Source organism: Epinephelus moara, chromosome 6 (genome assembly GCF_006386435.1).
Source record: "Epinephelus moara isolate mb chromosome 6, YSFRI_EMoa_1.0, whole genome shotgun sequence".
NCBI classification, from domain to species: domain Eukaryota; kingdom Metazoa; phylum Chordata; class Actinopteri; order Perciformes; family Serranidae; genus Epinephelus; species Epinephelus moara.
In genome coordinates, this window is record NC_065511.1 from 15,024,843 (window position 1) to 15,048,164 (window position 23,322).

The window sequence follows — 23,322 nt, forward strand, 5'->3', positions numbered from 1 at the left end:
TGATGGCTTTCCAGCGTGTTTAGCCACGCACCACTTAGCCTCTCCTTACCTCGTTTTTTCTTTTTATCTATGTATCTAAATAATCTTCCTTCCTCTTTCTTGTCCTCTTCCCTTTTCTCACTACCTTTTTCACAATTTCCATCCTTCGCTCCCTCTGTCGCACTCTTTCCTTTGCCTTTATGGAAAATGATCAGGGCATTAGCAATGTGGAATGTTGCCCTTCCTTTTTTTAAATTGTCACTTTTTTCATTATAGCTTCTCTCTCCCTGTGCCATACACTTTTCCGAGACCGTGAGGTGTGATATTCTGCAAGGGCCACGTGCTCTGTTTTTTTATGGGTCATGATCACCTGTTTAAAGACAGCAAAATAGTAGATGCAGTGTGTCTATGCCTCATTGGTTCTGCTGCAAAACTTGCAAAATCCAGTTCCAGGGAAACCAAAGTTGTGGTTACCTGAAAATGTTGCATCATGTGAAAGACATGCTGGTACGTTTCTAGGATTCCTCTACTAGTTATAATAGGTTTTATTACAAAAATGCCTTAAAAGAGTTGGAATATATTAATGTCGTCTGTACCCAGTCTACAATGTCCTAGTTCAGCATTTTAAAACCACATAACAGCCGTGTTTCTCAAGCCATTTTCCACCATTAAGTGAAATGTAAATGAGCCGTTCTTTTAATGGAGGCTAACCCCTGTACTGCACCGGTTTGGTGTTTCCAAATTATTTTTTAACAATGCTAACAAGCTGTTTCTGCGACCGAGGTGCCAGTTATGGAGCTTTTTCCTACAAAGTGACAAGTGCCCGGTGAAGAAAAACAACCAACAAAAATTCAAATGTCACTTGATCGTACTGCCAAAACACAGTTTTTAGTGGAAGCTGCCCTGAAAAACAAAGCTGATTTATAGCGTGTGTAATCTCACAAACACCCTCAAAACTATAAACAGCACCCGACACTTGCACAGTTGGTTTTAGAGTTAATGTGTCTGGCTTTTCCAAAGAGTGATGTCATGTAAAGGACACTCACTTTAATGAAATGACTCAAAAAGGTGACGAAGGGGATAAGGTGTAGATTTAAATTTGGGAAGCAAAGAAAGACTGAAAAAATATAGTTTCATAGTTGATAGCGTACTTTATGAAGTCTCGCAAGAAGAAGAAGAAGAATGGCAGCCAAATAATGAACTAAAGATTGTTGCAAAATCCTTCCTGGAGAATCGCTTATACCAAAGACAAAATGCAGTTCTGGCATATTATGCTTGAAATGCCCTTTAAATTCAAGTGCCAGAGCAGGTTTTTTCCTCCCTGCACGTAACACAGGGAAACAAAAGACTAAATCTCAGGGCACAGTTTGAGTGTAAGTGGTCCCTGCTGCTCGCTGGTTCCTGAGACAAAGGTTTGAAAAGCGCAGTGTGTCTTGTTTAAAAGATCTTAGTACTATTATGAGCCGATGAGACGTAGATAATCTTACTGCGGAAGGTTTTTTAAAAGGAAGCAATAGCTTTGAAAAAAGCGGTGTGTGTCTAGTGTGTCCTAATGACTTCTGGTCCAGTTAGTCTGAGAGTCTGATCTCTCTAGCAGGCCGTCTGTCTGAGCAGCAGAGAGGGGGGAAAAAGGAACTGGTTCCTCCCACACAGACCAGATCAGGTTCCCCCTACGCCTACACACTCACAATTTAGCACACACGCAGATGACCATTTGCACACTCATACGCCAATGAACTTACATATGCACAAATAGATGGACGTATGCATGCGTGTGCAGTCACACACTCACATGCGCGCACACGCTTGCACTAAGCAGAAGGATCTGTGATATAGCTTAACTGTCTAATGATCTCTGTATTTTACATTGATGAAAACAGATCAGCTGAGAGGGCAGACTGCTGTGGTGTATTTAAGTGGGCGGTTTTGGACCAAGGTGAACCGGAGGTTGGACGATCAACTGGCTCAAATTATCAATATAATGGTCTCTGACGAAGATGCCCCCATGGAAATCTGGCATGTGAATACTGATAGCTGAAGTAATAAAAAGCTGCCTGTTGAGTCTTAGGTGGTACGAGTGCCAGAGGGGCTGTTGGATGTAGCCTGAAGACGTGTTGGAGAAATTAAACATATTTAGAGTATAAAGGAAAACTGGCAGTAAGTAGTGGAGGCCTAAAAATGGAAAACACAAACTTGTGACCCATTTTAATCACTCATGAAAAAAAAGATACACATCTCTGGTGAGCTCAACAATAACAATAATTTTCCTGTTGCACATGTGAACCTTAGTAGGATTATGACCATACATCTCTAAAGGTAACTTGATTTTTCACTGTAACTTTATAAATAAATGCAGGTCATGTTCTCTGTTTCCCATCTTTACTCCATCCGTCACTCTGCATATTGAGCCTCCTCAGAAATTGTCCAGTCAATGCAAATGGATAATATGGAGCCAGGCAGGCATCTGGGATAACATTTCTAAATACATATGAATTGAATTAAAAGAAGGTACACTAAGCACGGTATATTAAAAGTGGTGTATCTTGATTACTTCCTTCAATGAAGGGCATCAAGTAAATAAAGCTGTAGAAATTGAAGTTACAAGCTGTTGTTGTGGCTAGTGGTCAGTTAGAGCTTCAGCTAGCAGCTGCTGTTTGGTGTCGAGGTGCCCACAAACTGCTGAATTGATTTCCCCAAAGTGATAGCATTACAGTGTAACATTCATCCTCTTGTCCTTGTACATTCAGCGCTCTCTTTATCATTTTGATGCTATATTAGATGTTGTTTCAGCACCTCTTGTTTACTCTTTGCTGGATAGCATTGACTGAGTGCCATGCTATTGTTCTCAAGCCCATCATTGTGAAATGTACCACTGGACCAAATTCACATTTTTCCAACAGCCTGCTATCTTGAAAACAAACCCCCATCGCTCCAAAGACCTGATACTCTGAAAATGCACACTCTCGCAGCAATTACAAAGGTGGCCTGCAATCAGTCGGCCCTGCCTCCTTATGTCTCACACCGTCTGTCACCGGTTGATTGGGAGCATCTGTGTATATATATGGCTGTCGCTACTGACATCCAGTAACCTACCAGCTACACCACTCGACTTCTCCAAACATCAGACCTCTGATCTGACAATTGCTCATGTAAGTCCATGAAGAAACACTAATAACTTCTTTTTTTATCTCAAGGGATAAATACCCCACTACCATCGTAACATCACTGCTGCATGGAAAGCATGGAAATGCCAGCAAGATTTGACAGCCTAGGGTAAGGGGTTATAGTTACGCTAGCCCAAGATGGCAAAGGCAATCCGCAATCAAAAGCACTGTAGGGTGGGTCATGGCTTTGCCATTGTAGGAAGGTCCGATGACACCATTGTGCATAATTATTAGCCATGTGCATATCCCAGCTGACATTGGGCAAGAGGGGGTGTACACCCTAGACAGGTCGCCAGATGATCACAGGGCATACACATAGAGACAGACAACCATTCACAGTCATATTCACACCTAATAAAGTCACCAATTAACCTACCCTGCATGTCTTTATACTGTGGCAAAAAGATGGAGAGAGCTGGGGGGCAGGGGAACATGCAAACTCCACACAGAAGGGCAAACGGCCGGTTTGAATCTGGAACCCTCTTGCTATGAAGGGGCAGTGCTAACCACTGTAGCACCATGTTTTATGACTTGTAATGCCAATTCAATCATTTCGAAAAATGTGAACTCCTGCTAACTAACTGGCTTTATAGGATACTGGTTTTAGCCCCATCATCCAATTTAAATTCAGGAACTTGTGAGTAGGAAACTAATTGGAAAGCTTGTGTATTTCTTGGATCAAAAAAACTTGTTTTTAGTAACCACCACAGTTTTTACAAATAAGTTTTAAACAGCATTTTTTTTTCAAAGAAGACAGGCTCTTGGACTTACTCTCAAAAGCATAAAAGAGTCAGTGTACATTTTTCAACTGTCATAACATGAGAATCAGTGGAGGAGACAGGAGCACTTCCTGTTTTTTTTCCAACTCATCCATGTTTTTGTGCTCAGATGGCACCCAGCTGAATAAGGTCTATTAATTAAAGATGGATAGGTAGCACTGCTTTTCCTGAAGCGTGACCTCCTGTTGACATTGGAGCAGAAGTTTCCTCTGGTGTCCTCTCCTGCTCCGTAGGCCTGTTGGCCAACTTCCTGCCTCCACTCGAACTGTCTCAATAAAACATAAAGAACAAAGATATAAAAAACGTGGAGGAAAGAGTGAAATGCACCTTTAGGAACATTAGTCTTTCTAACCCAACTGGGACCTGAGCTACGCAAACACACACACACACACTCACACACACAGTCGCACACGGCAGGAGGCTAACTGCTCCAAGTGGGAGTTGTGCTGCTGAGGGCCGGATGAAAGGAAACACTAAAACTACAACGAGGGAAAGACAGGTGGCCAGTTTGGCAGCTCCACACACTCCTGCACACACTCCTACACACACATACACACTTATGCACATGTACACAAACTCCTTCCTCCTCAAACCCCCTGTTGTGCACACCTGTGAAAGTGCCAGATCCTGGACCATACCTCGTTCAGCTCAGCGTTCTTCCTACCTCCTCTCTCTTCCTATCTCTCCCTTCTCTCCCCCACGATGAATCTTTCTCCCCCTTTCTCTCCTTCAGAGAGCTCCTCTGTGTAAACATTCCTCTTGTAAGCTAGCAGCCTGGCTCACCTTTAATTGGTTGTTAAAAAGACATTTCCTGCTCATGAGGATACCACCATGGAAGCCCCTATGATTGCCTATGACTGTGTGTGTATGTGTGTATCTTTCCCCAACTAGTACATATGGTTGAGTCCAAATGTGCAACCATGCATGTGTTTATTCCTGTATTGTGCACACCACTTGTGTGATCATCAATTATATTCAGCCACACGATCACACATGATCACAAAAACACTTGACAATGACAGCAGGGCGCTGGACTGGAAATCACTAAAAGCAGCAGAGCGTAATAAGGACAAACACCTTTGTGGCTCAGAGAAACATCTCCAGTTTCTCATCATCTGAAATGTTGTAAGCCTTGCATAATGTTTGGTCCCCTGAACATATCCTGAATATAAAAGGCAAGTTGTTTGTCTTCAGCTCCACTTGGCAGGCAGCTTTGAGTGCACTGAAGCTTGTGGTTAAGTGTGATCTGGCCAGGTATCGAAAGCTGATGTTCTTTCGAGAGCCAATGACTGTTTTCCCATTGTGCTCCTCCATTGTTATTCCTCTGGTTTTCCCCTTTTATTAAGAAGTATTCTCACTAGTAGTTTACAGTGACTGTCTGGACTCAGTATTAATGTCTGTCTGAAAAATATGCCCTTATGAACAGGAGACAATGAACAGGAGACCAAAACTGCAAGGATTCAAAGGACAACAGGTGTCCTGTACTTTTTATTTTATAAATGCATGATTAATTAAACCTTTTAGGGCTGCAACAAATGTTCATTATTCATTAATCTGTTGATTCTTAGATTATTGATTTACTATTTATTCTAAACATAAATATAGCAACTGCTTTGTGTGTTCCACCATCTTGCAGTGCCGTCACTACTGCGGTGGAAAATCACAGTGTCTGCTGCTGCCTGCTGACAGTGACGGCAGCAAAGGTTGTTGATTTTCTAAATGATCTCAGCTAACTGATGACAAATTTTCACAAAACAATATAAACATTAACTGGTGACTTTCAGCTGAATGCAGCCGTGATTGCTCGTAGTAACTTACATGAATAGTTGACACAGATAATAAACTCAGATGATATTTTTAAAATTGATTATAGCAAAATAGATGTTTGCTTTGTAGTCACTGCCGTAGTAAGAGCAGCTGATGTTATATTTCACAATAACGCCAAAGTTAGTTGAATGGAGTATTTATTCTGTGGGACCACCACAGCCCCGAGACAGTGTAACGTTAGCCCACTTTTGTTAGGTAAGCAGTGTTATTTTAGCTGATGTCACTTTTACAATCAGTGTTTTTTTCCCAGAGTTGAAGTTTGCCACGATTGTTGGAGCAGCTGAAAACTCTTATGATTATTATGTGAATTATAGACAGCGGACTATACAGATATACAACAGAATATAAACAGCACTGATATACTGACTCGGCTCTGACTTTGTCGCTCCCCACATAAACACCACAGCAGGGAGTGGAGCGTGACGATACTAACTTTCCATCTATGGGAAAGTAAACTCAGAGCCTACAGGTGGAAGCTGGGGTGGAGGTTGGGTGCTTTAACCACACTAGCAGCGTAGCTCTGAGGATGGAAAGGTTGGTCTGGCAGTCAGTCCACCACTTTGTCTGGACTACATATCTCAACAAGTTTTGGATGGATTGCCACTTAATTTGGTAATGCCTTCAGTGCTGTTATCAGATCAGTAATTAAATTTGCCTTAAATGGTTTTTGTTCAGATTTAGTGCTAATAAGCAAACATTAGCATGATAATATGGTAAACTATATATGTGGCATGTGGCAGCCAGCTTGACAGCTAAAGACTGAGCAGAGCACAGACAGCTTAAGACATCACCATACTCAAAATTGAATGCTTTAGATACTGTTGGTGTTTTTAGCTTTTTGTATGTAGTTTTCTGGCTCTAGGTTTATACGCAAGGGCAATAATTACTTCAATGTCCTTTTTTGGATGTACAGTCTGGTATTAAGGAACACAGCCAAAGTGGAGAGTCAGAAAAGGGGGACAATGGTAGCATAAGGAAATTGGCAGGAAAACGCTGAAGAAACAGGAAATGGAAGAAAAATAAGCACTAATTCACATTATGGGCCAATGATTAATTGCATAAACTTTCATTCTTAGGCCGGTGATGTTGACACTGGCTGCTGTGCTATTGCCATGGTTTCACATGTGCAATCTGGACAGGGGTCCCATATGTTCAGATTTGAAAGGGGAAACTAGAGGGCACCAGTTTTGATCCTGAACCAAACCAGAGCCAGGCCCAGTCCAGGTACAGCTGAATAATTGTGCAGTTTTCTAAAACTGGATTTAGGGACGCAAACCTTGAAAAACACAAATTTCTAATCACTAATCAAACTCATCTGCTGAAAAGTGGAAGGCACCAAAGCTATTTTGAGAATAGCTGGAATATCATACAGTGCTAAAGAGATTTACATTTGACATAACAGCTCTGTGCTGTCAGGGATGAAAAACAGAGCCAGACCTTAACCAAGTACAGGCTCAGTGACCGCCAGCTGACAATCAATGGAGACGCATGAAATATTAGCAACCAAAAGAAAACAGAATATATCTGGTAACTGCAGGTGATGTGGAGCTCTTTCTCCTTTCCTGCATTAAATTGTCAGCTCTGAGAAACACTGGGTGACCTGCGTAGACTTTTCGTCTTGATCTGGGCTGGTGATAGACGGATATTGAGATAGATGGAGGTCGAGACACACCCTGAGGTGCCTGTGGTGCATGTATGAAGGCACGCGCACACACAGGGCCGCGAGTGCTGCAAGTGTTTCATCCTTTTACAGGCTCTGTGAATCAGGAGGCACTTTAGGTTTTATTAGCCTCTAAGCAGGCATATACACATCCAACAATGAACACGTGCTGCCCTTCCCACAGTGAAAACACCCTTGACACACTTATTAGGCACAAAAAAAGAAATCCAAAAGGCAAAAAGATGAAAACAGGAAAATGTGAAATAACTAAAACAAGAAAACAGAGGAAGACAAGAGGAGGGTGGGAAGAGGAGGAGGAGCAGGTACAGAATGCAGCAATCTTCCTCAGTAATAGATAGGCTAGAGAGAAAAAGTAGATGGTTAGAAAGAGAGAATAAGAGGAGCAGCCAAGCCTTCAGTCAGTAGCAGCTTGCCAGAGCGTTGCTTTGCTTCGCCAGGTCCCTGTGCTCTCTGCTCTGTCCTCTCCAATAAGACCCCTAGTTTAATGCTGGAAAATTCCCTCCAAGCTGTCAATCACCCCCTTTAATAAAAACAAAGTATAACATTGCGGTCTTGCTCGCTCTCCGTTCCCCCTCGAGAATTAGAATGCGAGGTTTTGTCTGCGGAACTGTGAAAATCTCCTCTGCTTTTATTAGCAAAGCCCTGGTTCGACCGAAACTCTGGAAAAAATCTGGCCACTCTCCGCTCTGCGTCTCCCATCTGGACTACATTAAAGCCAACCACCTGGACCCAAACCAAACCTGAAATGAAACTGGGGGTATTACAGAAAATAACTCCAGGATCTGCCTGCACACACACACAGTCACACACAGATACATATCTTCCTTCATTCACTTTTGCGTGCGTGTATGCTCCACACATGGTTCATGCGGCCTCCTGTTTCTCTCGCATTTTATTTCGTGCTTAATCAGATTTCCTTGAGGAAAACTAGTCTTAAACGGCATGATGGGATCTGATTTGACCGACCGGCCAGTTGGCTGTTTTTTTGTTTTTTCTCGATTGTTTGGTCAACTGGCTAGCTGATGGGCTAGTTGGGTGCTGACAAGTGGCCTAAAATGGCTGACAGAATGAAGGATTGACTGGCTGATTGATGAGCAACTATTACTGACTCACTGAGTGGCAGCTGGCGGTGCACAGTGTGTGTGAGATTAATGAACTCTTTCTTCTACCTGTTGAACCAAGAAAAAGTCTTTCAAATTATGTGTTTTGGCTCTGAGTGGACTTTAAGTCAGCCATGTCATCTTTATATTTACAGCGCAGCTTATTACAGAATATGAAGCTTAACATTTCAGTCATTAATCATAAGTTACCCACATAAGTTTGTCTTTTTAATTAAAGGATAAGTGTGACAACCTATATTTTTCATACTGTTAGCATATGGCATTAAAAATGAATGCGACAATAAGTAGACCTAGACAACAAATATTGTCTGCGAACAAAACGTCTCTTTGCCGTGGAGCTCCATTGTTCAAAAATGATTAAAAACACATTGATGAGCCACACTGTTGCACTAAAGAACAGCCCTGTCCCCTAAAAATTACACATATATATATGCAACTTATTTAAAACAGCAAATTATTTTTTTGTGGAAAAAGTAGTGCCGAACGATTTACATTTTTTATTAGGATAACATAACATTAACATGCCTAAAACCTAACCACAGGCAGGAGTCTGGATGGGAATCTAGGATTCTGGTGTCACAGTCCTGCACTTACTATGGCCGTTATCTAACCTGACCATCTCACTGCGATTCTAGCACAATACAAAATCAAGTCTTTTATTAACTCAAAGAAACTTTGTCTTCAACATTTTAGCAATGTAGTAATATACAATCGTAATTTCGAGGAGACAGTGTTGGTATGGTATCTTAGGATGAATATGGGCATTGTTATTTTCGTGTCAATCCCCCATACACCATCCTGCTGCCATATATAATCATTAGAGCACCAAATGTGTATTAATCCGCCACTCTAAATAGTCCCCAACAAAACTACTATTTCCTACTATTTAAGTAATGTTTGCTAAAAACTGCAGTGCCCCCCTGTTTAGTGAAATTACTAAGCCCTTATAAAAGATTAAGGTATACATTTGTGAGAACCTTTAAGGTGTAACATCTTTAGTAGGAGCCATTGGGCTTGGGGTTGAATGCCATCAACAGAGTAAGGGAGTCAGGAAGTCTTGAGAGACAGACTTACACATTGTCACACCAAGTCATTATTATGATGGTAAAAACAAAGAATGGAGAACACTCCTTGCATATATTTTCTTATACTTTCACACTTAGACATTATATTAGATGCATTATTTGGTATAATTGTAGACATACAGTACACACACATGAACAGGCATACATGCAACCAATGGCAATGGTTGCATGTATGCAACTTTTAAAAAAGAAAATAATACATGACAAGTTTTAATAACAAAAAGCAGCAATAAAAAGTGGCAAAATCGCATTAGCAGAGCTTCTTGTATCTGATAAAAATATACAGCACTGCATAGCACATGCAGCTTATGCAGCATATTCTATTACTTTCAGTAGAGAAACAATTCATCTAGCAGCAACCACAAGAAATGGTCTGTGAGTGACATCATAACAGTGGATTTACTCTTCATGGAAAAATATGAATATGCTGGATAAATGTTATCAAGAAAATTTAAGAAAATTTCAATGATTTTATTTAAATGAAAGGAACTGCATATGATATTCAGAATATTAATGTAGCAGCAAACATTTACTTGCTATATAAAACTATGGTGGAGTAATAGCGTCCTGAGCAGACAGTGAAGACATGTTACCTCTGTGTGTGTTAAAATCCGAGCTTCTCTGTTCTTTATTGTGGTAGACTTTTCAGCTGTGCGTGGTTATTACTGCATGTGAGTACCTGTGTGTGTATCCCACTGGCCCATGGCATCACCATAGAACTGGTTCCCCCCATTGTTGACACCCTTACCTATGTCAGCACTGCTGCCATTGTTAGCACTGTTCACACTGTTAGCACCGTTAGCTGCTAGCCACTGGCTCAGCCACCTCCATGTTGAGAGCTGTGTGCAGACAATCATCCCTCAAACTCTGAATCACAGAAATGCTCTGCATGTCATGTGCAGCTCCTTTAAACAGCACATGTTGAGATGACAGGTGCACAGTGTGCAGCAGGTGAAGCTGCTCCATCCCACCTTCTTAACACACTGCAGAATAGAGTGAAGGAGAGGAGCAGAAGAGGATTTGATAGCTTAATACTTTAGAGGACGTGCACATGCAGACTCACACAAGCGCTCTCTCTCTCTCTCTCTCTCTCACACACACACACACACACACACACACACAGGCAAAGACCGCCAGCTGGTTGTATTCCAAAACCACTCTTAGCCTCCTTAAATCACCAAGGTAAAGTGTTAGTAGAGGCAGAACAAAATGAAATGAAAATAAACATGGCAGAGCAACGTTTACAGCCCAGAACCCGGTATCACTCCCCTCGGTGGAAAACACACCATAAATTACTGCAGATCATTTTGTGGAATTTCGGAAAAAATTGTTCCGCGCTCCAACAAAAAATTGGGCAGTTGATTTATACCAGCATTAATTGTGCGTGCATGTGAGCGAGTGGGGTTGATTTGTGAGTGTGCCTGCTGGGTGTCCTTGTGTGCATCCATTTGTTTATGTGCTAGATTTGTCTTGTGTGAGTAAGAGAGAGCGGGAGAGAGGAAAAGAGGGAGAGAGATGTTGGTTTTAACTGTTAGGAGTAACAACGCTGTGGTTTTTGACCATATGATCCTGTACATTTCTTGCTCTGTAGGCAGCTGGACAGCCTCCACCACTCATAACAACAACAATATGTTCCATATGAATCTCACTCTTCAATACTGTCAGCTTTCGGCTACAATGCAACCCCGCTTGCACAGATTTGTAAAGTATATATCCTTTGACTGGTACTGATCTGGAGCCAATATAAAAAGGACAAGGCACAATCAACAATGTCAAAGTAACTCATTGTTCATTATAGCAACACTGAGAGAAGCCGTCTTTCAGGAGACAGTAAAAGGTAGTACAGCAACTGAACTCATTGCTCAGATGTAAGCCATGGTTTGGTGCTAGTGATAAACTGTCCTGTATGTCAATGAAGAGAATTATTAAGTCTCCTAAAACGATCCAGCTTTGCAATCCTTAACCAACCAGTCCTCATACATTTTAGACCAACAGTGGGAACACATACAAATAAATGTAATTCCAGTATTCATTCTCCTTGTAGTTATGTTTTGGTCTCCACCAGTTCCTGCAACACTGTCTTCTCGAAATTTTGTTTGTATGTTACTAAACTACTGTCTTCATTGTGGCAACATAATTGCTGCCTGGATTATGTTCGGAGACGATTTCAGGTAACAAAGCACTACATTAATGTACTACACAGGTTTTGGAAGAAGATGGTTTGGGTGTACAAAGTGCAGGACCTTGACATCAGAATTTCAACAAAGGTCAGGGATAGCTAATGATTTTGGTTATATCTTTAAAACATAATCACAAAGACTTTGGTTAAGGTTAGGGGTTCAGTTAAATGTTGAATTAAAAAAAAGACAAATCAAACATCAAACAGTTAATATTTATACAGTTAGAGTTATAATATGTACATGGATACTGTACTGTAAAATTGCTTATTTTGGCTGAATACAACTGAAATACTTTGTCACTGAACATTTTGCTAATATGTACAGTATTTACAGGTACTGAAAAACTTAATTTAGTAGCCTGGGCTATTATTTGCCTAAATCAATGAACTCAACAGGCTTATGTTTGGGACAGGTGTCTTTATGGGACAGGCCTTTAATTCCTGTTTCACAAAACTGATGCTCAGCACAGATGAGAAATATGATCTTTATTTGAACCACTATGAAAATAACGTGTAAAAATTAGGCTTTAAACACCACTTTATCCTGTGAAAACAATATTCATAACTTGGATTAATTTTTATGAAAAACACTTTTGATTCTTTTGGTCAGTGGACCCTTGCAATATGTGACTTTATGACAACTACAGAGGGAGGGAGCCACTGCTTGACCTTTCCTCAAGACGGTAAATCTGAATGAATTACGGTCTTCTCTGGTGCTCGTTGTTTTAGTAAAATAAAATGAACCGAGCTAACGATGTGTAGCATCTCAAAATTGATGACAGTTTTAACATTTATATTTGTATGTGCAGTCTAAACAGCTAACTAGTGTGGGTGGGTAGTCAACAATCCAGTTGCATATATCCAAAGAACTTGTATAAAAATGAACTGCCTGGCAACCAAACAGGTGTCTAACTGACACATGCCTTTATTTGTCAAAATGTGTAGCCACACCAGGCTAGTGAAAGAGACTGGCCATTTAATTGGGACTCGGCTTTTAATTTCTATGGTCAAGTGTTACAATACATTCATTAACAACATTTCCTCGTTGTGTTCATAGAAAACATAATGTGCTTGGCACTACATTTTCCTAGCTACCATCTAAGTTTGTGTGACTGTGGCTTTGCTACCTGCTGCTGCATACAAGGTTGATGAGAATGGATTTGTGGTCTGAAAAAACAAAACAATGAGCTAAAAGACAGTCAAAGGGTCAGAGGAACTGAGGGAAACTGCTGAATATTTTAGGTTTATCACTTAAAGCAGTGCTGTTGCTAGCACACACAGTAATTTGATCCATTTTTTAACATAAAAAATTTAGGACTTGCATTTTGTGAGCATGAAGTACAAAGTGTGACATTTATAGTTGTTCCCTGACAGCAGAAGGCTTGTGATGAGCTGTCATAGACAATGTGATGCAGAGTAAAGCAGTAGCATAAACACTTCAGCCAAAATATTCTTCTATCTGAATATGATGAGAAAATTGGTAGGGCCCTTTGGTAGCAATTACAGCTGTGAGCCTGTGTTGAATAATCTCAGCTTTGCACATCTGGACACAGCAATGTCTGCCCAATCTTTTCTTGCTGCACTAAATTGCTCCAGCTCCATCTCACCGAATGGGAAAAATGAGCAAAATGAAATTGTCAAGGCCTTGTCTACATTCTCAGTTCAGCTGAGGTTTGGGCTCTGCCTCGACCTTGGCTGTGTGTTTTGGGGTCAGTGCCCTGTTGGAAGATTGATACTCTGCAGCAGGTTTTACTCCACAATTCCCTTCAAGGGTTCTGCAGTCATTTTGTTTTTAAACCTTCCACTCTTGTGCCTCAGCGTCAACTACTTTACATATTCTAAGCATAACAACAGCAAACTCTTGTATTCATTGCCTCCTAGCATGAGAAATGCGCATTACTTACCTGTTCTGAATCATCCTAAAAATAGCACGGTTACTAAACTACAGGATGTGAACCTGAAATAAGTGTTTTTATGAACCCTGACTGCAAAAGAGGTGTTTAAACAAACCAAATTGTGAGTGAAATCTCCTGAAGATCTGACCATATTGTTTAGCTTAAAAGCGTAAGGCCTGTGTCCCAGTTTCTCCCAGAGTTTATTTGTGCTAAAAGCTTGTGGCCAGGGGAGCAAATCAGAATCTCTCGTTTTCAAGTATAGAACAGAATTGCCATGGGCATCTCGGCCTAATGTTTTTGTTTTTTTTATAATGTGCGCAGGATTGTACGCTGGCAGTGGCTCAAATGGAAAAAGGGGCATCAGTCACAGGAGTGTGGTTGGAAATTTAACATACAGGACAGTCTGCACATTCTGAGTGACTTAGGAATTTTGAGTGTTCCTCACTCTGCTTTATTGGTCATTTTACAGGACCAATAACACTCAAAGTTTAGTTGTGGATCAGTTGTCTTTGTCCCTGTGGAGAGGTTGCATTTCTTCGGTATCAGACTGTTAACCTGGCTTCAAGCCTTTTGCTCTTTAGCCAGTCCAGATTCCTGTGTGTATGAGATAGATTTGTCATGGACACAGACTGAAGGGACTGTTTGGTCAAGATACTGTGCCAGCAGGTAAGAAAGGTTCAGGTTAGTGCAGTATCTGATTTCAGAGTTGGTGATTTAATATAAAATTGGTGGGAATGTGCAGCTGGGAGTGTTGTGGCTCTGCAGGCTCTAAGTTGTATCACTATATCACCAAATGCTCTGAGAACCTTCTACAAATGCACCGTAGTATATCACAAGGTTGCAGCCAGGTTGTGATTACACAACATTAATCTTCCAAAAAAATATTAAGTTACAGGCAAAAAGACAAATGTCAGAAAGTTCAGGTACTCATGCACTGGTGAATTGCTTTAAACGTCCCTCCGTCTACATTCATATATTTTTCCTCTAGCATCAAAAAGGCAATACGAAAGCTGGCAAAGATACACTTAAAGGGTCTCACATAAATTATCAGTCAACATGAAAGGCAATGACATCATAAAGGAGCTAAAGACCAAGATTTATTTGAAATGTCAAACTGCTGCATCAGCAATGTAATGCGCAGTTGTCTGACAGTAACAAAAAAAGTTGAGAAGATACACACAGACAAGGAAATACATTTGTACCTGGAGTTACTCCAGTCAACTCATAATTCAAAGAGCCAGAGGGTCAGATTCATGCTACAGTAGCCCACCAAAGCAGACATGGTGCAAAATGCAAGATGTCTTTGCACAAGTCAAGGTCGTGCAAGATTGGGAAATTCAAGACGATCAGCATTTTATAATCCTGTGAAAGTCGGCAGCTGCCAAAGATTTGACCTGGTGTTCTTGTCGGTTCAGTCTGTTTACTTTGCAAAGCTCACTTTGCTCTGGGGAGATGCAGTAGATGATGCATACTGTATGTGAGAGGAAGGATCTATACCAAACTAGCAGCAGTGAGCTGGAAGCACAGGATACGCCCTGTGGAATTTGGGTGCCACGGATTTGTTGCCACTTCCACGAGCAGTTTACCCAGGCAGCTACTGCAGGGTTTTGTGGTCAGGGCGGAGGTCAGAGCACACTGGGCTTTCCTATAGAGGAACAACTCTGGCTGAAAAAAGGAGACGACAACCCCCATAGGCTATACAAAATGTGATCTTACAAATCATCTGAATAGCAATGACAATGAGAGGAAAGATGGTAGATTCTCTGCCTCTGCTGTATGTTTGTTTCACATTTTGTTTCACAAAACAGCTAAGATTGTAACATACTGGTCATGTAATGCATTTGTTCCTGGCAATCAGACTGAATTGCCACTTTGTCTCACTTCAGTGATTCATGCTTACATTGTGTTCATGTTAAATGAGTTCTCGTTGATGGAGGGGATATTGTGTTTAATCTCAAGTTTGGCTGTTTGATCCTCGGCTCCTTGACCTAAGGACCCTGACACACCCAGCCAATGGTCGGCTGTTAATCAATGTTGAGCCGTCAGTGAGCGTTCCGCACCATTGGCACTAGTCGGCCCTTGTTGACTGTTTTTTGGCCTATTCAGAATGTTGAATCAGTGTTGGGGTCAGCGGAGCCCTTATATAAAATAAAATAAATAAAAAATAAAAAAAAGTTAAGAGGGAGTGAAACTGAAACAAACTTGTTATATTAAGATTATCTTATTAGTCACTGAGCTTTTTAGCAGATATATTTCATAATTGTTTGTCTTATTGTTCACCAGCAAACGTTAAATATCCTTTGTTCTTTCAATGTGCAAACTGGCTAACTAGCGTCTTGAATCTGTCCTGTCAGTCTTCTGATTTCTCTTTTCAAATGACGAATACAGACTGCTGTGGAGAAACATTTCCTCTCACGTTCAAGTGCAATGTTTTGGCCGAGAAGTGAGATGACGCTGCAGTCAGCCTTCATGAATTTGAGGGAAGGATGTCCTTCATGAAAAGTGAAAGACTAGTCTTATTGTGTAAAGTCTGACAGTGATTCTATACCTGAAGGTACAATCTCTTGTATTACTGCTTGCCTTTAGTTTTTCTGCCAAAATTATTGCAGAACCTTATGCTTCACCCTCCTCAGGGCTATTAATGTTTTCTTTAAACCCTCCTCTTGAAAAATGCAACAATCTTCCCACAACATGTGAAAATAATAGCCTACATACAGTATAGTACCTCCATTTAAACCTTAGCAGAACTTCTGATGTGAGCAACCAATGCATACATTAATAAAATCTTGATACAGAGACAGTGAGTTGTCCTCTGCATATGGGAAACTCCACCTTTCTGACATAACATAAATACATGGGAAAAGGAAGGCTGATAAAAAACAACTGGGAAAAAATAAAAGACCCCCAGTCACCCTAGAAAGTCAGACTACTTATTTTGACATTTTGGCTTAGCTTTTATTGCATTTGTAAATTATCATATTACAAACCGGACCAAACATTGTTCAGTGTATCACTGAAGCACCCCTTGGTGGATGCGTACCACTGTTTCTGACATTGTGCAGGATAGCCTGCTTCTGATATAATAATGTTGCTCCTGTATATTTCAGCACTGCGTCAACATCACCCCAACAAGGGATGGATGAGTTTGGCCAGAAGCTAGCGGCACATTGTGTGCATTTACTTGACATATGATCACTCATTTATTTTACAAGGCTTTATTACTTTTCTATTTTTATCATAGTAGGCCATGAAACATTGTCATCTAGTCACTGCTCAAACACACAAATACACACAGGCACATACAAAATAAAGCTGCAGTTTAATTTGAAAGGATTAGAGCCTTCAGGACTCTATTTCCCAGAAGGCCTGACTCAGAAGAACTACAGACTCCTGCACAGACTCAAATGACAAAACAGACAGGACAAGAGGAGAAACTAAGGGAAGCCAGATGGAGAGAAAGTAACGCCAGAACCACACAGACATAATGAATGGAGGATGCTTCAGTAAGACACAGTGACAGAAGTGACAAGGATGTCTATTTACCTTCATTTAATTTTGGAAGTGTTTTTTCTTCAGTATTTGGCTTTGGCACAATAGAAATGGGTGCCATGGTTGCAATTATTGTGTTGGTTTTACAAGAATATGATTATGTTTGGAAATTTGAGATTAAAGTGAAAACATCTCAAGAACATAAAGAACGGCTTCTGTTTACACTTCGTACAGACTGGATTTAAAGTGAATTGACCCCAGCAGTCAAATAGTGCAAACACACCATGGCAGATGTGGAGTGATGGGATTTTGGGGTCCCAATAAGTTATGGAATGTGCTTCTGCCACTTGTCTCTGTATGGACCATAAACCAACCTTCTCCTCTACGGACAATGAGCCTCCTTGTGAGAGAGGAAAGATGTTCAGGGAGAATGAGACCAGCCTGCCAACAGAAATAAAGATGGAGGAGATGGAGCACTCTGCAAAAATGTGGGAGCTTTCGAATGAAAGAAAGAATAAGATCTCTGCTCCGCTGTGAGCCATCAATCAGTTCAGAAGCCTCTTTCTTTTTGCTAGAGGAACAAATGATAATATTTTGATCAGCATAAATTAGATGCTTCACAGTGCATTACAGAATGTTCTATTTCTTCCCTGTGACAAACATGTTCAATGTAGAGACATTTAATACACCTTATACTCCTAGATAAGCCTTCACTTGATCTGATCTTGCCTCAGAAAATCTATGACAACAACATAAGGGAGTGAAGTAGATTCTTCGCTCTACAATTTCTGTTTTGTTTCTTAGAGGAATTAAAACATAGATCATCTGACTTCTTATGCATTTTATAAAAAGATCCGACTGATTCCCATTCAAGTAATCTCTTTTAGCATCTTATGTTGGACTGTTAAACATTAAATGTTGGAACATGGAGCAGGGACATTGAGTCAGCAGAAAAGTCTCTGGTGTTCAGTTCAGTTGTTGACAGTTTTACTATGTAAAAACAGTCAGACACTTTTCAAAGAGTAAAAGTATCATGGCTAAGCAAAAGAAAATAAAACAATCTTTAAATCAGTTTGGTTTGGTATTCTAGTAACTAATGAAAACAGCTGACTTTAAAGTCATAGTTCAACATTTTAGGAATTACAGCTATTTCCTTTAGAAGGAATTATGTCGTGTAACTATCTATGTGCCCAAAACTTCTGCACCTGCAGTGGCGATCATAGACCCTGGGGGGCGCCAGGCAAAGAAGCCCATCAAGTCCTGTCTGCATTGAACGCCAGCGGACAACTGTGGTCACACGGACGTTCAACCAGTCCTATTCATAGAACAATTGAGGGTTGGCGTTCACTGACAAATAGTCTAAACTGTTCTTACATTGCACTTCTACATTTAACTTCATACTCACCGCAACCTCACTGTCACGTCACCGACACACACATACACACACACTCTCTCTTGCGCTCTCTCTCACTCTCTGGGCCCACATAGGGGGTTTTGGGGCAGAAGAGGTGCACTGTGTAGTGGCTTTATGGGAGGTTTTATAGTTGTCACTGGAAATTGTGCCAATATGAGTGGCCATCGGGGGCCCTTTTTTCCCATTTTTTAGGGGAGGTGAGGGCAAACATTTACCTGGTTCACCTCTCCTGATTGTGCCCCTCTACCTGGCAACTTCATGGTGACGACAAGACTCTCGGGAACTAGCCAGACTATCTGTTTCCTCTCATTAGCTACGCTAATTCCTGGTGCTAGCTCAACATTTAATACACAACCATGAGAGTGGTATCACTATCTCTTCCACCTCTCGGCAAAAAAAAGATTATGTCAGAAAAAGTCAGACTATTCTTTTAACAACATCCACGGAAAACCAAGGTCGGTGGATAGCATAGACTATAAAAATAATAGACGGAGCTACCATGACGTCACTCAATGGTTTGTGGACTCCCTTTCTGAAGCCTCGAGTTTGGCATTATGGCCGTTGTCATTGTGGTGTGTTGGAGCCAGGAGTGACCATATTTGGGCGAGAGGCTGATGCTGTGGAGGAGCGAGGGGTGGATCAGACTGAGAAGCAGAGGACACTATCTGTAGACAGCCTGACACTCAAAGCAATCCGCCCTTAATTATACATAACTTTAAACCTTAATAAAATGTAAAAGAGGGAGTTATAAAAAAAAAAGTTCATCCACTCCCTGCACAGTTGTCATGAAGAAGAAAATTTGTTTGTTTTTGTACCAGGCTGTAAACATGTTTATTTTTGCTGTTAAGTTGGGCATTTTAACATAAGTTGTCTGCGGGGATTGACTGGCTTCTGGAGCCAGCCCCAAGTGGCCGTGCAAAGAACTGCAGTTTGGGCACCTCTGTGTTAGCTTTATTTTTCAGCACGAAAGGGTAGCTGTAGGCCCCTGAGAATTTTCTTAAACACCAGGGTCTCTAACTGATGACACTGACATTTTCAACAACTTAAAAAAGCACAAAATTCAGTAGTTTCACCGTTATTTTTTATGGAGGGAGTTATCACTGAGGTTTCACAGTAAAGGCTGCTAACAGTTTAACACAACAACAAGCTGAAAATGGAAAAAGTAGTGAAGGAAACTTTATAGTGGGATCCTTATGGGAACAAATTGGCTGTGTTGGGGGAGTTTTCTGTTAAATGTTGGAGAGTTAAATATACCGTTTAGTGGCAACTGCAGCTGTCTGGTCGTTAAGGAAACAAAGTGAGCAATGCATGACGAGGTTTTTTATCAGCACAAAATATAGTTGAGACAGCATTTTTTTCTACAACAAAAACAGCACACGTGAGCAGCATGCCCAAACTGTCCAGTTAGGTCAGCCATCATTTCAGGGAAACCACCGATACTCGGTGAGGTCCTCAGTGAGGTCAGTATTATTTTTTTTGTGTTGTTTTGAAGCACACTTTGTCATGGCTCTTGTGTCTTGCCAGTGGCATGCAACCACATGCAACACAATACGTGTACAGCATGTGTCAGGAAAAATGTTTTTGATGCCAGCAGCAGTTGTGTTGCTCTTGAGGATTTCTGTATTATAGCAGGATTTTCATGACTGTTGTTGTTATTCTTATTTACACGATTCTCTCATGCCTTTTGTTTCTTTTGTTGTGTAACCCTCCTCCACAGCACGAAAGTCATACAGCGAAATTATGGGGCTCTGCTGGTGTTGCTCTCATATGACTGTGGGTCCGAGCAATGGGACCAGTGCCAAACCTACATCAGGCTGCTCCCTTTTTTATTAGTTCTTGTCACATCTAAAAGTGTCTCTCCTGATTGTATCAAACATTAGGTAATTGGTTGCCACCTTTATAGGTGAACAGACACACAGTACAGTGTCATGTTATGATTGCACATATTGGACAGGTAAAATGCTTATGCCAAGTTAAATTGAATTACAGTTTCTGCTGCAATGCATTACATCTGTTTGAAATAAAAACGGTTGCCACATTAAGGAAAATTCTTTGCTTTGACTGATTGAATGTGATGTTTGTTTCCACTCATTATTTTCCCTAAAGGTATACCTAACTGTAGCGCTGAGGTAATGTAACTTTTACTCTGTACCTCTCCCTATGTGATGTTTAATGCCTTTGCTTTTTCAGCCTTATTTTGTAAATCCAAAGCCATATTGTTTTTTTTCTAGTTTTCACCAATTACCCTCCTACCCGTCAATCTACAAATCTCCCCGCTACATTTAACAGCGATGTCTAATAGCTTAAACTAACTGCAACAAACTATCCATTTCTCCCTTTGAGGTTGGTTTCAATCTTGAAATATGAAGTTGGAGCATATTTAGTGATGGAAACCACCAGAAGTGCTAAAAATACCTCTGCCAGTCTGGTAGCCACGAGGCTCCATCACACACTCATTACCACACGACCTGAGGTTGGGAGGAGAGAAGAGAGGAGGGGATGTGGTCAGGAGAGAGCGAGGCATAGAGCATGTGTGTGTGTGTGTTGAAAGGGTTAGCAGCAAAAAGGAAGGGAGAGAGAAAGTAAGGGATGCGGTAAAGGAGGAAAAGAGAGAGTGGAGAGTGAAAGAAACGAAGAAGGAGAGAGGGATATGAGGTGTGTGTCTGTGTGTGTCTGTGTCTGCACAGAGTCAAGAATGGTTGTGGTCAGATACATTAGTATTATATGATATTTCCTATGGTCTTCTGGTATTTCTGAATGACGGCACATATTGCAGCCTACTGGGCTATTATTGAAATCTTGCATCACATCATTTCTGAAGAATTTGCAGTTTGTTTGTCTGGACAAATCTCTTTTTCTATGATCCCCCCTATTCATCTCTCCTCTCCTCTACCGTTTCTCCCCTTCTCTCTGTCCTCCACACATCCAGCCACCTTCCTCTTCTCCTCTCTTGTCTGATTTATTCCCCTGTTCCTCTCCATCCGTCCGTCCGTCTGTCTGGTGCTCTCTGTTCCAGCTGCCGAGTCCCTCCAGGACCATCAATCCTTCTCCTCAACCCATACCTGGCCCTCATTCAGCACACACACACACACACACACACACACACACTCACTAGATATCCACACGTGTACAAATACAAAGCCATGTGCACGTATGCAGACACATGTGGTATGTATGCACGAACAAGCACTAAAAATATATGAACACACAGACACACACACACATCAGGAAGCCAGAGGGGCAATCTGATCCTTCAGTCAACCTTGGAGTGAATCACACAGATGGAACTTCCAGGTTCGGGTCAAAATCTGAAATCAAGACTAACAAGGTGATCTGTGGCTCAGCGGGCTGAGGCCGTGCGCTGGCAGCAACGTGGGTTTGAACCAGGCTCACAAACAGTCAATACACTGCCCTCTCCCACTGTACTGTTAATAAGAGATTATAGAAATGCTGATGACAACATCTGGATTTGAACAGAAAAGAACTAAAGAGACATAGAACCTCCACGTTCACAAGGTTTATGTTTTATATTCAAAATATCCATGTGCTGGAGATTGGGAAGTGTTAAAGGAATACTTCACCCACAAAATGGCCTTTTATATATATCAATTACTCACCCAATGTTACGCTGAATTTGTGAAGACAAGCACGTTTGCCATTTTTGGATTCTTCATTCACCGGAGGCATGCGAGAAGTTTTCTTCACAAATTCAATCCAATAAATATTTGATACTTAAATGGTCTCTTTGTGGGTAAAGTATACCTTTAAGTGTGCTTGCTTTTTGGTTTTACACACACACACACACACACACACACACACACACACACACACACACACACACACACACACACACATTGTAACAACCACAGGAGGAATAAAATAAAATAAAATAAAATAAAATACGCAAGACTATGATATTTGATACTTTACTTTTTTTTAATATTACTATAATATAAATATAAAATTAGAGATTAGATTAAATTCCTGGCAAAACTGAATACATATTACACAATATATATACACACATTATTATTTACACAGTATACACTAGGGTCCTAAGTGTAGGGGCCCGCTAATTGCTGTGTCCTCAACCACAAAGTGGCCCACGGACCAAACCATGTTTTGCAGTCACTTATATAATCAAATTCACATTTTTAGGTTTGTTATTGTTGGTGGTTCAGGGAAAGAACACTACACAGGTGGTCAAGGTCTGATTGTTGTCAACCTCCATCATACCAAAGCAGATTGCTCAGTGTGTTTGATGGAGGAGGGGGTGTGTGTCTAAATATGCTGGAGAGGAGACCCCCATAACAAATATGATCTCCACTGTATTTGCCCATGAAAATCAGTTTCTTCGGTGAACATAGATGAGCTGCAGCAGCTGTAATGAGGAAACATCCCTTGGTGTGAATTTAAAGCCCGTTGCTGCTCCTGCACACAGCCACAGAGTAAGCACATCTCTCTACTATTAGCAAATTAAGGTAACATAAAATCAATTCAATTCAATCAATTTTATTTTATAAAGCCCAGTATCACAAATCACATTTTGCCTCACAGGGCTTTACAGCATACAACATCCCTCTGTCCTTTGGACCCTCACAGCGGATAAGGAAAAACTCCCTTTAACGGGGAAAAAAAAAGGTAGAAACCTCAGGAAGAGCAACTGAGGAGAGATCCCTCTTCCAGGACGGACAGACGTGCAATAGATG

At 41.0% G+C, this 23,322-nt stretch overlaps 1 protein-coding gene across 2 annotated transcripts in view; it reads left to right on the forward strand.

The window, feature by feature from the left end:
• tmem147 (transmembrane protein 147) overlaps window positions 1-23,322 on the forward strand; it is a 175,993-nt gene that overhangs the window by 106,310 nt on the left and 46,361 nt on the right. The window lies entirely within an intron of this gene.